The following is a 14,472-nucleotide window of genomic DNA, read 5'->3' as shown; positions in this document are numbered from 1 at the left end:
GTTCATAGAAGCCTTGTGCATCGCCCCAGTGTATCAGTAAAGTAAGCCTTCTTAGAGGGACATAGAGTCCCAAGAGGGAGATACCCCATAATTTCTCCATGATTTCATGTCTTTCAACCCATTCAATTGTATGTCCAAATGTTTCTTACAAAGCTAGTATCAGTTATCAGTACATATTCATTCAAGCATTTAAGAGTCAGTACAGTCAAGTATTCATGCATTAGATATGCATGCTCAGTAGTAGAAGCTCATCTTATTAGTGTATCCAGTCATGCATTCATGAGAATTGCTCAGTCATGTATTTCACGAATCAGGTATGCATGCTCAGTATAAGAATTCTGTCAAATAGTCATGCATCAGATATATATGTTCAGCATGAATTTTCAGCATGTCAATAATTCTATCCATATAGTCATGTTTCAAAAATTCATGTCCTTTAAGTAAGTTCAGTCTATCAGTATTCTCAGTCTATCAAGTTTCATTTGGGGACGAATGATTCTAAGGGGGAGATAGTATAACACCCCATATTTTGGACTAGAATAAAAATTTGTCATTCATGTGCGTAGATGTTCCAAAAGCCTCAAATCCTATGTAAAATTTAGTATGTTAATCAATTATGCAGTGTGGGAATCTATTTGAGCATTAATTTAGATCATAGAGGTCCCCTAACTCAAGGACAAGTTGAAAGCTTTCCTATCGTTCAAGTTTTAGTGAGCGTCGAAACTTAGGTCAAATTCAATCGACCATAACTCCTTGTATATATTGAATTAGAGGACCTACAATATGTCAAATGAAATATCTTTGAATTATCTTTCCAATGGTACCAATTTCATCAAAATATGATATCGAAGCAAAAGGTTATGCCCATTATACTAAATCATGTCAGCCTGGAAAACTAAGTGACGACATTTTATGATAACTTATCACAAGTATGATGGCTTATCACGAATATTGTTAGCCTTAGACAGAAACCATCCCCCAGTGATGACATTTTGTGATAACTTATCACAAGTTTGATGGCTCATCATGAATATCGTCAGCCTTAGGCAGAGACCAGCTCCCAAGTGACGACATTTGTGATGACTTATCACAAATCTGACGACATTTCATCCTTGGTCATCAGCTAAGATTTTCAGCAATTAGGAAGTGGTTTCGTAAGGGTATTTTGGTCTTTTCCTTCACCTCCCACGACTTATAAACCTCAAGGGACGTAACTTTCTCTTATTTTCTTTAGTTAAATATCTCAAAAACCCTCTCTTACACTTTTAACCATAAGATTAGGATTTTTATTAAAATCATCTCCCAAAAGGAAGTTCAAGCCCTTTTTCCAAGAGAATCAAGAATTAATTTTCCCAATCCAAGAACTCTCTAGCAACTCATTAAAGTTTCCTTTCTAAGGTATATGTAGTGTTCATCCACGGATTCCTTTCATCCATGGATTTCAAAAACCCTCTTTTAAATTATGTATCATGAAGTTATGTTGTGGGTTGATTTTGGTTGTGTGATTGATTGTTATACAACTCCCAAGTTAGAATCTTTATGTGATTTTATGAAACTAGGATGGCATGTAAATTGAAATATATGAATTTTGGGTGGTTTGAATCATTAATGTGATGAATATGCCTATGCCATAAAGTGTGCATTCAAGGTGTTTGATAAAATACCTAAGAGACTAGAAATCATGTATTATAGCTAAATAGAACTTAAATGACAAGTCCATGCTCTATTCCTTATGACTTAACATGAATTTCATGCTAATTGTTGTGTATTGTTGTTGTGGTATGGAATGCTCATGAAATTGGAATTATGCGAGTACTTACATGTTATACGTATTCCCTTTCATGTATAAGATGTTGAGAACTATTTGTAGTATGAAATCCCATATTTATGGTATTATGAACTGTGGATTCTATTCCTATGATCAAGAAGTATCATGTGTGTCAGTTTTCTTCCATCGAGTCTTGGAGGTACTTGTACCCGAAAAATATAGTTGTGTGCCTAGAGCCAAGTCATTCTCAAGATAATCTCAGGCGTGCTATGATCAGTAGAACTCAGTCAATTACAGAATTCAGAACTCTCAGATAGTTATAGAACTTAAGAAATCTCAGTAATCTAAGTATCGTTAACATTCCAACTTCAATTTGGTACTCAACTCAGATCTTAGTAACATTCAAGAAATCAATTTAGAACTTAGTATCATTCAGTCAAATAATAGATTCAGTAGTATTTTGTCAGATAATGGAACCAAGTGAACTCAGTCAGCTCAGTCAAGTAAGAAACTCAGTAACAGCTTCAGTTCAGTTCAAGTACAAGTTCTAAGAATCTGTTCAGAGTTTTTTATTTGGAAGTAGGAGCTAGCACCGAGTGAGTGCAGGGATGGCGAATCCCTATCAGAGAGGGAGAGTCATTAGGAGAAATACCTAAACTCCAGAACTATGTAGCCAGTGCAGAATATAGGAGTCACCATCAGAAAAAGGCTTGTCATCCGTTAGAGAGGCTTGACTATTATACTGCCTTAGGCTTGACTTCCTATGAGGGTCACCCATCATATAGGCTTGACCAGAGAGGTCTTTACCCATGGCACGGTATTGACACACTTCCAGCTAGGGTTATAAGTTGAACCCCACCAGTTCAGATTCGGGGTATGTCACTTAAGTGAGCACTCCCATAGTTACAGTTTTAGTATGAGTCTTTAGAGTAGAACTCAGAAATCAGGATTGTCAGATACAGTCATCAATCTTAGTAAGGAACTCAGATAGTTCCACAGATTCATAAACCACCTGCTAGATCGGCTTGGTCGAACATAAAGTTATTCAGTATCAGTACTTACAGAGGTCACCCATCAAATAGGCTTGATCTCAGTCTCAAATTCAGTTAAGTATTCTCAATATCAGTTCCAAAGATCACCCGTTAGTTAGGCCTAATCTCAAAATTAGTCACTCTTAATCATTATTAAAAGATATAGACTGTCAGATACAGTCTCACAGTATTAGTTACATCGGTTAGGCCAATCATCGTAGACATATCAATTATATCAGTTGTCATAGCTTACGTTATCAGTATTCAGTTTAAGACAGTTAGACACAGTCAATCAGACCACTTCCTCATAATTCGAACTGCCAGGCATAGTCGTTTATCTATTCAGTATCTCAGTATCAGTAAACTTATGTTATGAGTATTCAGACTCAGTAGTTAGTATCACCACGAGTTCAGTTTCAGTTACTTACGTATGTATGTATTCTCACATTCATATTGGTCAGCATTGTTCATGCATACAAACCCTATTGTATTTAGCCTATCTCACTTGTATACTTAGTACATTCAGATGTACTAACACATTTGCCCTATGGTTCTTTCTCTTATGTTACACCATAGGTTCAAAGGCACAAGTTCCAAAGCAGCAGTAGCATTGTAGATTTTAACAGTCAGAGTTAGCAGTGAGTCATCATTCTCCAAGTACATAATTACTACTTTATTACTTTAGTATTTCAGTTTGGTTTTCAGTAGTCGGGAGTTAGTTGGAGACATGTTCCTTCCACTCCCTACTTCAGATAGTTAGAGGCTTTCAGACTAGATTACATACTAGATTCAGACTTCAGTATTTCGGTTTTGATTTTGTATTGTGATAACACTTTATTCAGACATTGTTATTATTTAGATTATGTTCAGTATTGAACCTTATGGCCTTTCAGTTCATGTTTTCACATTTATATTCATATATTATGTAGTGTACAGGTACCGATATCAGTCATGGGTTAGCTTGTGATTCCTTGGGGTATGAGCACCATGTAGCATTCCAATTCAAAAAATCAAGGCGTTACACATAAGGTTATCTTTAGGTTCCTTAGTGAACCGATTATAGAATGGGAAGGTGGTTCTTTAGCTCATAGAGGGAGGTTTATTTTTTATCTTAGAACTCGAAGATTAATCTCTAAAGGTTGTCTCTATCATTTGGTCTGGGTTAAAGATTCTAACTCGGAAGGTCCTTCTTTATAGTCAGTCTTAGTGGTAAAAGAGTTTCCTGAGGTCTTTTCAGATAATCTTCCTAGTGTTCCTCTGGATAGGGAAATAGAGGTTGGTATTTATTTGGTTTCAGACACTCATCCAATAGCTATTCCTCCTTATAGAATGGCTCTGGATGAGTTGGGGAAACTCAAGGAGCAACTTAAAGATCTTCTGGATAAGGGCTTTATTCATCCTATTGTATCCCCATGGGGTGCACCGGTGTTGTTCATGCATAAGAAGGATGGTTCCCTTCTGATGTACATTGACTATAGGAAGTTAAATAAGGTAACAGTCAAGAACAAGTATCCTCTCCCAAGGATAGATGATTTGTTTGATCAATTACAATGTGTCAAGCTCTTTTCTAAGATACATCTTTAGTCAGGGTATCATCATTTAAAGATTGGGGAGGTGGATATCCCTAAGATGGCTTTTCGTACTCGGTATAGGCACTTTGAGTTTTTGGTGATATTATTTGGATTGACTAATGCCCCTTCAATATTTATGGATTTGATGAATAGGGTTTTCAGGCAGTTCTTGGATCTCTTCATCATTATGTTTATTGATGATATTCTAGTTTGTTCTAAAAGTGAGGTGGATCATGCTAATCACCTCTATGTGGTACTGCAGAGCCGTTGTATGCCAAGTTCTCCAAGTTTGAGTTTTTATTGAATGTTGTGACTTTTCTTGGTCCTATTATTTCTTGCGAGGGGATCATAGTGGATCTGTAAAAGGTGATTGTGGTTAAAGGGTGGCCTAGACCTACGAATACAATTGATATTTGGAGCTTTTTGGGCTTGGCTGGGTATTATAGGAGTTTTGTGGAAGGATTTTCATCGATAGCTGCTCCTTTGGCTAAGTTGACTCAGAAGAAGATTATGTTTTCTTGGTCGGGTGCTTGTGAGGGGATTTTTGAGAAGTTGAAAGATAAGCTAACTTTGGCTCCAAATTTGACTTTGCTAGAAAACAAAGATGGGTTCGTAGTCTATTGTAATGCATCTTGGGTAGGTCTTAGTTGTGCTTTAATACAACATGGGAAGGTAATTGCCTATGATTCCAGGTAATTAAAGGTATATGTGAGAAACTATCCTAGTCATGATTTAGGGTTGTAGGCGAATGTGTTTGCTTTGAAAATATGGCAGCATTATTTGTATGGTGTACACATAAACATTTTTTCTAATCATAATAGTTTGTAGTATGTGTTCACTCAGAAAGAGCTTAATCTCAGGCAAAGAAGATGGTTGGAGCTTCTCAAAGACTATGATATGAGTCTTCAATATCACCCAGGTAAGGCTAACATGGTTGTTGATGCTCTTAGTAGGTTGTCTATAGGGAGTTTGGCTCATGTGGAGAAAGAAAAGCAGGAATTGGTGAAGTATATTCACCATTTGTCTGGTCTTTGAGTTTTTCTCTAGGACTTTAAGGATGAAGGTATAATGGTACAAGGAGTTGTTTGATCCTCTCTTGGTGCAGAGATTAAAGAGAAGCAAGTGTTGGATCCTATCTTGATGAAAATCAAGGGTGATGTTGGTGGGCAAAAGGTGATGGTGTTTGAGATTAGTGGTGATGATACTTTACGGTATCAAGAAAGGTTGTGTGTTCCAGATGTCGATGGTTTACAATAAAAGATTTTGGCTCAGGCACATGAGTCTCACTATGTTGTTCATTCTGATTCTACAAAAATATATCATGATCTCAAGGAGATGTAGTAGTGAAATGGTATGAAGAGTGATGTGGCTAATTTTGTGGCCAAGTACTTGGTGTGTCAACAAGTTAAGGTTGAGCACATGAGACCTGGTGGGTTGTATCAAGAGATTGTTTTGCTCAAATTGAAATGGGATGTAATCAATATAGATTTTGTTACCAGTCTTCCTCGGTCTCTGAATCAATATGATTCAATTTTGGTCATCATTGATAGGATGACAAAGTCTGCTCACTTCTTACCAGTGAGAACTACCTTTTCGGTGGAGGATTATGCGAAGCTTTATCCTTAGGAGATTGTGAAGTAGCATGGAGTATCTGTTTCAATTATTTCTAATCATGGCATGTAGTTTACGTCTTATTTCTGGTGGTCTTTTCATAAGGGATAGGGTACTAAGGTAAGTCTGAGTACTATTTTTTATCCACAGATGGATGCGCAAGCAAAAAGAACTATTCAGGCGTTGGAAAATATGCTTTGGGCTTGTGAGATTGACTATGGGGCTATTAGATTGAGGATCTACCTTTGGTAGACTTTGCTTACAACAATAGCTACATTATAGTATTGGTATGGCTCTTTTTGAGGCATTGTATGGTAGGAGGTATAGATCTCCTATTGGTTAGTTTGAGCTTAGAGAGGCGGATATGTTTGGTCCTGACTTAGTTTACCAGGCTATGGAGAAGGTAAAGGCGATTGGGGATATACTTAAAGCTGCCCAAAGTCTCCAAAAGTCCTATACGGATGTTAGGAATAGAGACTTGGAGTTTGAGGTTGGGCATAAGGTTTTCCTCAAGGTATCTCTAATAAAGACATTAATGTTGTTTGGTAAGAAGGGAAAACTCAATCCCCAGTATGTTGTTCCTTATAAGATTTTGTGAAGGGTTGGTAATGTTGCTTACAAGCTGGAGTTACCTTCTTCTTGAGCTTGGTTCATTCGGTATTTCATGTTTCCATGTTAAGGAAGTGTCTTGGTAATCCTTCTTTGATTGTTCCTTCGGAAGGGTTGGGTATCTTAGACTCTCTATCTTATGAAGAGGTCCTGGTTAAGATCTTGGATAGGAAAGTTTGTCGGTTGTGGACCAAGGATATGGCTTTAGTCAAGGTTCTGCGGAGAAACTATAAGGTGGAAGAAGCTACGTGGGGAGCAGAGGAGGACATGAAGTGCAATTATCCGCATCTATTTTCTGCTCTTGGGATTCGTAAGGAAGGTATGTGTCTTCAACACATCTTTATTTTCTTAGTTTGTTAAAGGAAAGATTCATATCTTTGCCTCTTTGTTTTTTAACTTTGTTAGGGATTATAAATATATTTGATAATGTAAATTAGTCATGCATGTGGTTACCCCTACCTTGTCCGTCATTCGGGGTTGAATTTTCCTAGTGGGGGAGACTGAAACAACCTGGTTTCTGGACCTTAGAAAATTTCCAAGAATTTTGGTCTTTGGACTCAATGTAAATCATGGGTATGAGCCATATACTAGGGTACGGATGGTATGGTCCAGTTGTATGTTAACTAATGTTGGTTGGTGGGATAGAATTTGGTCACTGGAATGGATACGACTAGGTGGTATGAGTCATATGGTTTAATATAGATCGTTAAATTCTTTCACATAACCTTATAATTGGTAACTTAAGTTGGATTTAAGTATGAGTGGCTCATCATGACCCGTAAGCCAGGGTATGAGTTGTACCCAGGACTCGTATGGTGGACAATGTCCAAACCTTCTATGATTCTACCTTACCAGGGATATGGGTAAAGGGTATAGATCGTATGTTGTCAATACAACTTAGGTAGGATGATTTGTACATTGAACAGTATTGGGTCCAAGAGTTAAGGTTTAGGATATGAGTGGTGGGTACCACTCGTATCGGAGGGTACGACTCGTGAGGATCAGCCGTACCACTATGATGGGTTTTGTGCAATTTAAGTGGGGCATTCTGGATATTTTTCTACTTATCCTAATAAGTTCCCATGACTTCTAACTCTCTTGGGAGGCTATTTACCCTAATAGTCTTTTCATTAAATCTTAGAAACTCTTCCCAAACACTCTATAATTCTGTCAAAAGCTTTTGGGCAAGAAAGTTAGAGTTTCAACTCGAGGACTAATTTGGCGATCTTGTTGATGGTTTCTCTCCATCTACTTTTTCAATTAAGGCATGATATCTTCCCTCATTGTTAGTTCCAATTAAAGGCATGATTTTATACAATATTTTTATGATTTTATTGCTGTATGATTTTGGGTTTTAACTACATTTAGGGGTTTTGGTTATAAACATTTGGTTATGATTTTCCCATATTTTAATTATGCTTTTGTATGCATTAACGGTGGTTTTGGATAATTGGTTGCATGGGAATGGTTTTTTGGTAATGGACTTTGGTTTTGGAAATACTATGCTCGCAATGTGTTTAATAAAATGTCTTTAACAATGTTTTCATTATAATATTAGTTTTTCAATGGAACTTATGCAAGGTTTAAACTTGGTAATGGAACCTTAAATGGTATGAATGGTTTAAATGATTTTAAATTGACTGGAAAGTCCTTGGTGACCACGGTTTTGGTTAATTTGAAATCATGTGGGGTACATGAAATCCCCTAAGGTTTGGCTAAGGATAATACTTGCAAGTTATTATTGGTATGACGATACCACTATTAATGGCCTTGGTTAATAAATGGTTAGTGGATTGGTTAGTTGGTTGGTAATGGTTTTAATTGCTGAAGTTGACATTTATTAATTGGTTAATAAATGGTTACTGTTGATATGACAATACCACTATGGTTGGTTGGTTAGGTTACGGGTTTTCGAGTTTGCGGGATATGGGTCGCCGTTGAAGTTGACATCCAATGGCTATTTGCTGAAGTTGTTAGTCATTTGTACGTTGGAGCTGTTACTGTTGTGCGTTGTTTTGTTGATGAAAAGAAACCAAAGATAGGCCAGGTCGGTGTTTTTGTTGTTGGGTCGTTGGTGTGTTGTTATGTTGGGGTTAAGGGAAAGAGAAAAATGTGGTGGGTCGTTTGGTTAGGTGGCTAACAGGTGGGTATTGGGTTGGTGATGTGGGCCCAAAAGTTTTTTAAAAAAAGGAAAGGGAATTGGTAAAAGGGTTTTGGGGTTATTTGAAAAAATAACCCCAATCAATTTAGGATTTAGTTGTCTCATTTAAATTTTGGTCAAATTGAAAACCATTTGGCTAATTGCATTACAATTGTGACCAGTTTAATTTCAATTATGGTCAAATTTAATAGATTGACTAAATTAAATTGAAATTCGATATGAAACTCATTTATTTCCGAGCTTCTTGATTCGATAAAATAAAACAAATGTTTTTTCCCAATAAATTAATTTTGAGAACAAATTATATTTAAATCAAGATTTTAACCATTTGAATTTATTTTCAAGATAAGCTTTGATTAAAATCCAATATTTCATAAAATAAATATTTAAGTACTAAAATTATATAATTTCGTATAATTGAATATGATAATATATAATAGCTACTTAAAATGGCAAAATTACCCAAATAAATACTTTGAAAAGCTTTTTTATTCAGATAAAATAAATGTTGTAATTTTATTTAAAAATCAAAGAAACTCGAAATTAAACTTATTTGTGAAGGGCAAAAATTAGGTGTTAACAATGTACTTCGGAGATGAAATATGGGGAAGAACCCTTTGAATTTGGAGCGCTAGCTTGATCTTTCTTGAAGCTTGAATATTTTTAAACCGTGAGAGGATTTGAGATGATGTTTAACATCAGGGTAAATAGAAAAGTGAGAGATGTTGTAGAAGGGTGGGGACGATTTAGGTTAAGGATAAGACAAAAAACCCTAATAACAATGGTAGAGAAAATTTTCCATCAAGGCCTTGTACAGACCGTAAATAGTGGTTTGCGACCGCTTAATGACTCGCATATGGCTTTCAGTAACTTCACCAAACTAATTGCCTGCATTTTCTTGGTCTGCTTTGGGTTTGTACACTCATAAAGAAGGCTTGCAACCGCAAACCAGTCTGTAAAAGCATTTCAATTTATTGGTCAACATGCTAACTTTTTGTAAAATGATAATAATTTTTTTACTCCAGAATCGAATTAATGAGCGATTGGTGGCTTTGGAAAGAAGACACAAATATATTTTATTTGGTAGGTCATGGGCTACAAAACTCTTCATATTCTAGGGTCTATGTTCGTTTGAAGTTGATTCTAGTAACATCTTATATGGAAACTTAATTAGTAAAGTAGCTTTCAATTTAACTTTGAGCTAGAAGTTCCTTATGACCTTAAGTTGTATCCAAGGCTCTTTCCATCCTAAGGAATTGATCTTAATAGCTATGTAAAATCTAAAATCACCAGTTTCAGATTTATACACATTCGAAGAACAACTCATATCAGTTCGAAAATTCGAGGTGTTACAATTTATTCAAACCAATTATGAGATATGTTCAATCTAAAATTAATCTCGCAATTAGTTATTCATTATCTCTCGTACCAATGAGGCACTCTCTCCATTCCTATTTACTTGTTATCTTTTTAAGTTGCATTCCTTTTAAAAAAAGCATTAACTAGAAGGTAATTTGACCAAATTTGTTCATATTTACTATTATTCATCTTTATTTAATATAATTTTTTTAATATATTAATATGTAAAGATGGAAATAAACCACTCATTATGTTTTGATTTTCTAAAATGATACGTGTATATATATATATATATATATATATATATATATATTTAACAAGGAGGACAAGTATTTAAATAAGGAGGGAGTAAAAAAATAAAGAGTAAATACATAAAGTATCCACTAAAGTTGTCTCACATTTGAAAATAGACACTTAAGGTTTGAGGACATTATTATCCCATTGAACAATTTAAAAATGGACAAATATCTCATTTTTCAACCAGCATCAGTTGCAAGAAAAGAAGTGCAATCACACACGGATTACTATTTGTCATGTGTTAATTTATTTAATTTTATTTTTTTATTATGTTTTTTCTTACTTTATTTCTTTTTCATTTTTTTCTTTCTCTTTCTTCCATTTTTCTCCTCCATGAACCCCATTACTCTATACATTTCACAATTGATAATGTTCAGCTTTGGCCACCTCCTTCTTAGCACCTCTTATTTTATTTTGTTTTGCCCATTCTAAATAGCTCTAATCTTTTGATTATTAATTATTTTATTTTTTATTTATATAGAAAACTAAGATAAGATGGGTTGAGAGATATGATTCAGTTTAAAAAAATTTTCTTTGTATCAGTATTCATCTAATTATCTCTGTCACAATTACTGTTAAATCACCATTGGATTATCATCAAATTAAAATTTTAAAATCAAATATAGTTATGTTGAATCAAAATTTTATTAAATTCAATGTTATATTTTTTTTCACCAAAAATTCATAGTTTCATTACAAAAATCAAAAGGAAAATAGTAGACATAAAGTAATGGATAGATTATAAACTTAAGGTGAAAGAACTTGAAAAGCGAGGAGAAAAGAATGAAAGGGAAAAGAGAAGTAAAAAAATTGAGAAAATGAATGAAAATGGTGAAGAGTTGGATGAAGAAGATAAGAAGGAAAAATTGAAAAATAAATTAAAATTATAAAAAATTATAAAAAATTCTAAATCAAATATATGTCAAATTTTTTAAAAAAAATTCAAAATTTTATTTATGTTACGCTCTATTGGAGAGCGAAGGATACTCTTCACGTCATGTGAGGTCAAAAAGAAATATTTATGATGGTTTTTATAAGTTTTGTGGGTAAAAATATTCAACAAACTTAAAGTGTTTTTTTAAAATTTAAAACAATTTTAGTGATATGTTTGTCTTTTTTCTAAAATAAAAATATGAAGTAAGACAAAGAAGAAAGAAGAAACCTTAAAAACCCAAAGAAGAGCACTAGTAGCAACCAGCCCAGCCAGCAGGATCGAATTTCCTCATTAGCGTAAACAGGTAACCTTTTTACCGCCAAAATAAACATTTTTCATTCACTGTTACTGCAAGCACCAAAATCTGCCTGCAAAGTAAGAATTTTTTCTTTTGTCATTAAATTAACGTTTACAATGGTTTGGATTCATATTTGTTAATTAAAAAAATAAGTTGAAAGAGTCTGAATTTAATTTCTGTAGATTTTCTTATTAAAGCGGAAAAAAGAGTATAAAGAGTGCGCATTAGCAAAAATTTGTTCTTTCCTTTTATGTTGAATGTCTGAAGTCAATCAGCTATGCTATGAATAAATTTGTGTTCTTGATCAAGTGTATGAATAAATTATTTTAGTGTATAAGTAAATACTTTTAGCACATGAAGTGTTTGATCAAATGTGCCAAAGGAACTTTCATGCTCAGGGTGCTCCTATGTCCCTTTCAATTTTCCTGATTTTTGTTTTACCTCTTTTAACCTATATTTTTTTTTTCGGCCAAAGGTGTGGTCTAGTGATCAATTAAGTGGATTGGGAATCATGAGGTCTCAGGTTCCGACAGAAATGATAGAAGACATTAGGTAATTTCTTTCCACATGCCCTTGCTTGTTGTTGGTAGGACGTGGCAGCTATCTCGTAGAATTAGTTGAGGTGCGAGAAAGCTGTCCTGACACCACAATCATTTAAAAAAAAGCTATATTTTTTCTAGTTAGAATTTAGTTAAATTATGTTCAGCTTGACAGTGATGTAGTTTCAAGAATCTTGGGTCTATTAGTCAGGGTAATGGGGAGATTGACGAGGATGTCACTCATCGTATTTGTGAAGGATGGATGAAATGGAACTCACTTCAGGAGACTTGTGTGATAAGCTTAAATGCAAGTTCTATAAAGTGGTAGTTGGAACGCCTACGTTATATGGGGTGAAGCGTTGGCATTCAAGAACTCTCATATTCAGAAGATGAAAGTGGTGGAGATGAGATATTGCGATAGATTTTTGTGTATACCAAAAGAGATGGGATTAAAATGAGGACATTGGAGATAAGGTGAGAGTGGCTTCTTCAGTGGAAAATAAGATGCGAGAGATGAGATTAAGATGATTCAGACATGTGATAAGGTGTACGAATGTCCCGGTGCAGAGATGTGAAAAGTTGGTTATGGATGAATTTAGGAGAGCTAGAGCTAGATCAAAGAAGTATTAGGGAGAGATGAATAGCCATAACACGACAGTAGGTGTAGCTTAACTAGTACATGACCTTAGATAGGAAGGTGGGGAACACGAATTAGGGTAAAAGGTTAGTATAGGTAGGATGCGTCTATGAAGGTAGGTAGGAGTGCATTGTCTTATTGACCTTTCTAGTAGTTGTAGGACTACACTTTTGGTTTTTTTTTTTTTTTGAACATTGGTAAATTTGTTTTCTTCAACATATCTATGCTGGCCACCTTTAGAAATTACAACACCTTAATCGTCATTATAGATTTCCTATTAGATCTACAATCTCATCTACATCCACTATACACAGTTGTTTACACCAAAAAAGTAAAAATACTAAACAATTCCGTTTTACTTTTTGAATGGAATTGGATTTATCTTCAAAACATCTTCCATTTCTTTACTACTATATAGAAGAGCGAGTAGCAGCTCTTAGAAGCAGGTAGCTGACGGTCGACATGCCTGCTTCCAGCTGCCTGCTTGCTCCGTGATTTTACTATATCACCCCTAATTAATTATTATATGACGTTTATGAATTAAAAAATTAATAAAATTTAATTTTTTTTAAAAAAGAGTAAAATGGATATTTATGACATGGCCGCTTCAGCTGCTTCAACCGAAACTTTTTTATATCGACCCTAAGTAATTATTGTAAGTTATCAAAGTAATAAAAAATTAATAATATTTAATAAATAAAATTAAAATAAACATAAAATTATAAATTAACTCTTGATGTTTAAAATTAATTTGACATCTTATATGAGGCTCACTTAATGAAATTTCACAAGTATTTTTTATAGCAATTTTTCTACATCACTTCTAATTAGTTATTATGGTCATTCAAGACGTGCCGATTTCGCTACTTCAATCGTGTTACTATAATAAGTGTGAGTAGCAGGCAGCTGATGGTTATCATGCTTTCTTCCAATTGTTTACTTGCTCCGTGATTTTACTATATCAGCCCTAATTAATTATTATATGATATTTACGTATTAGAAAAGTAATAAAATTTAATTTGGAAAAAAAACTAAAATAGATATTTATGACTTGTCTGTTTCAACTGCTTCAACCATAATTTTACTATATCACCCCTAAGTAATTATTATAAGTCATCTAAAGTATTAAAATTTTAATAATATTTAATAAAAATTTAAAAATAAATATTAAATGATAAATTAACTTTTGATGTCTTAAATTAATTTGACATCTTATATGAGGCTCATTTAAAAAAATTTTACAAGTATTTTTTATAACAATTTTTTTATATCAATTCTAATTAATTATTATGAGTCATTCAAGACATGCCGATTTTGCTACTTCAATCGTGATATTTCATTGACTCTCGAAATTGTATCAGTGTCGCTTAAATTGAAATAGAAACAAATATCATAAATTACAATAATTAAAAAATTAAATTGCTTTTAAAATATAAATTGACTATCAATATCACAAAAGTTTGAACAAGAAGTGTATTATAAATTATAATAGCAAACAACTTAAAATAGTAAATTATAATATCGAAAAAAGTATTATAAATTACAATAGCTAACAGCTTAAAAATAACATATATTAGGTCCATGTTGGCACGGACCTTCGGTACTTATTTCTATCCATATAGACCACCATATGCATGATGGAATCAACTTCCACCAC

The 14,472-nt window shown here is 33.9% G+C and overlaps 1 long non-coding RNA gene across 1 annotated transcript in view; it reads left to right on the top strand.

The window, feature by feature from the left end:
• The first annotated feature begins 11,454 nt into the window (after positions 1-11,454).
• Positions 11,455-14,472, top strand: part of LOC124887429 — a 10,954-nt gene continuing 7,936 nt past the window's right edge. The window contains exon 1 of the long non-coding RNA XR_007045176.1: positions 11,455-11,645. This is a non-coding gene — a long non-coding RNA (uncharacterized LOC124887429). The remainder of the gene's footprint in view (positions 11,646-14,472) is intronic.

This window comes from Capsicum annuum, chromosome 9, assembly GCF_002878395.1.
Source record: "Capsicum annuum cultivar UCD-10X-F1 chromosome 9, UCD10Xv1.1, whole genome shotgun sequence".
Taxonomy (NCBI): domain Eukaryota; kingdom Viridiplantae; phylum Streptophyta; class Magnoliopsida; order Solanales; family Solanaceae; genus Capsicum; species Capsicum annuum.
Note: the sequence above shows the minus strand (reverse complement) of the source record. Positions and strands in the feature narration are given on the sequence as shown.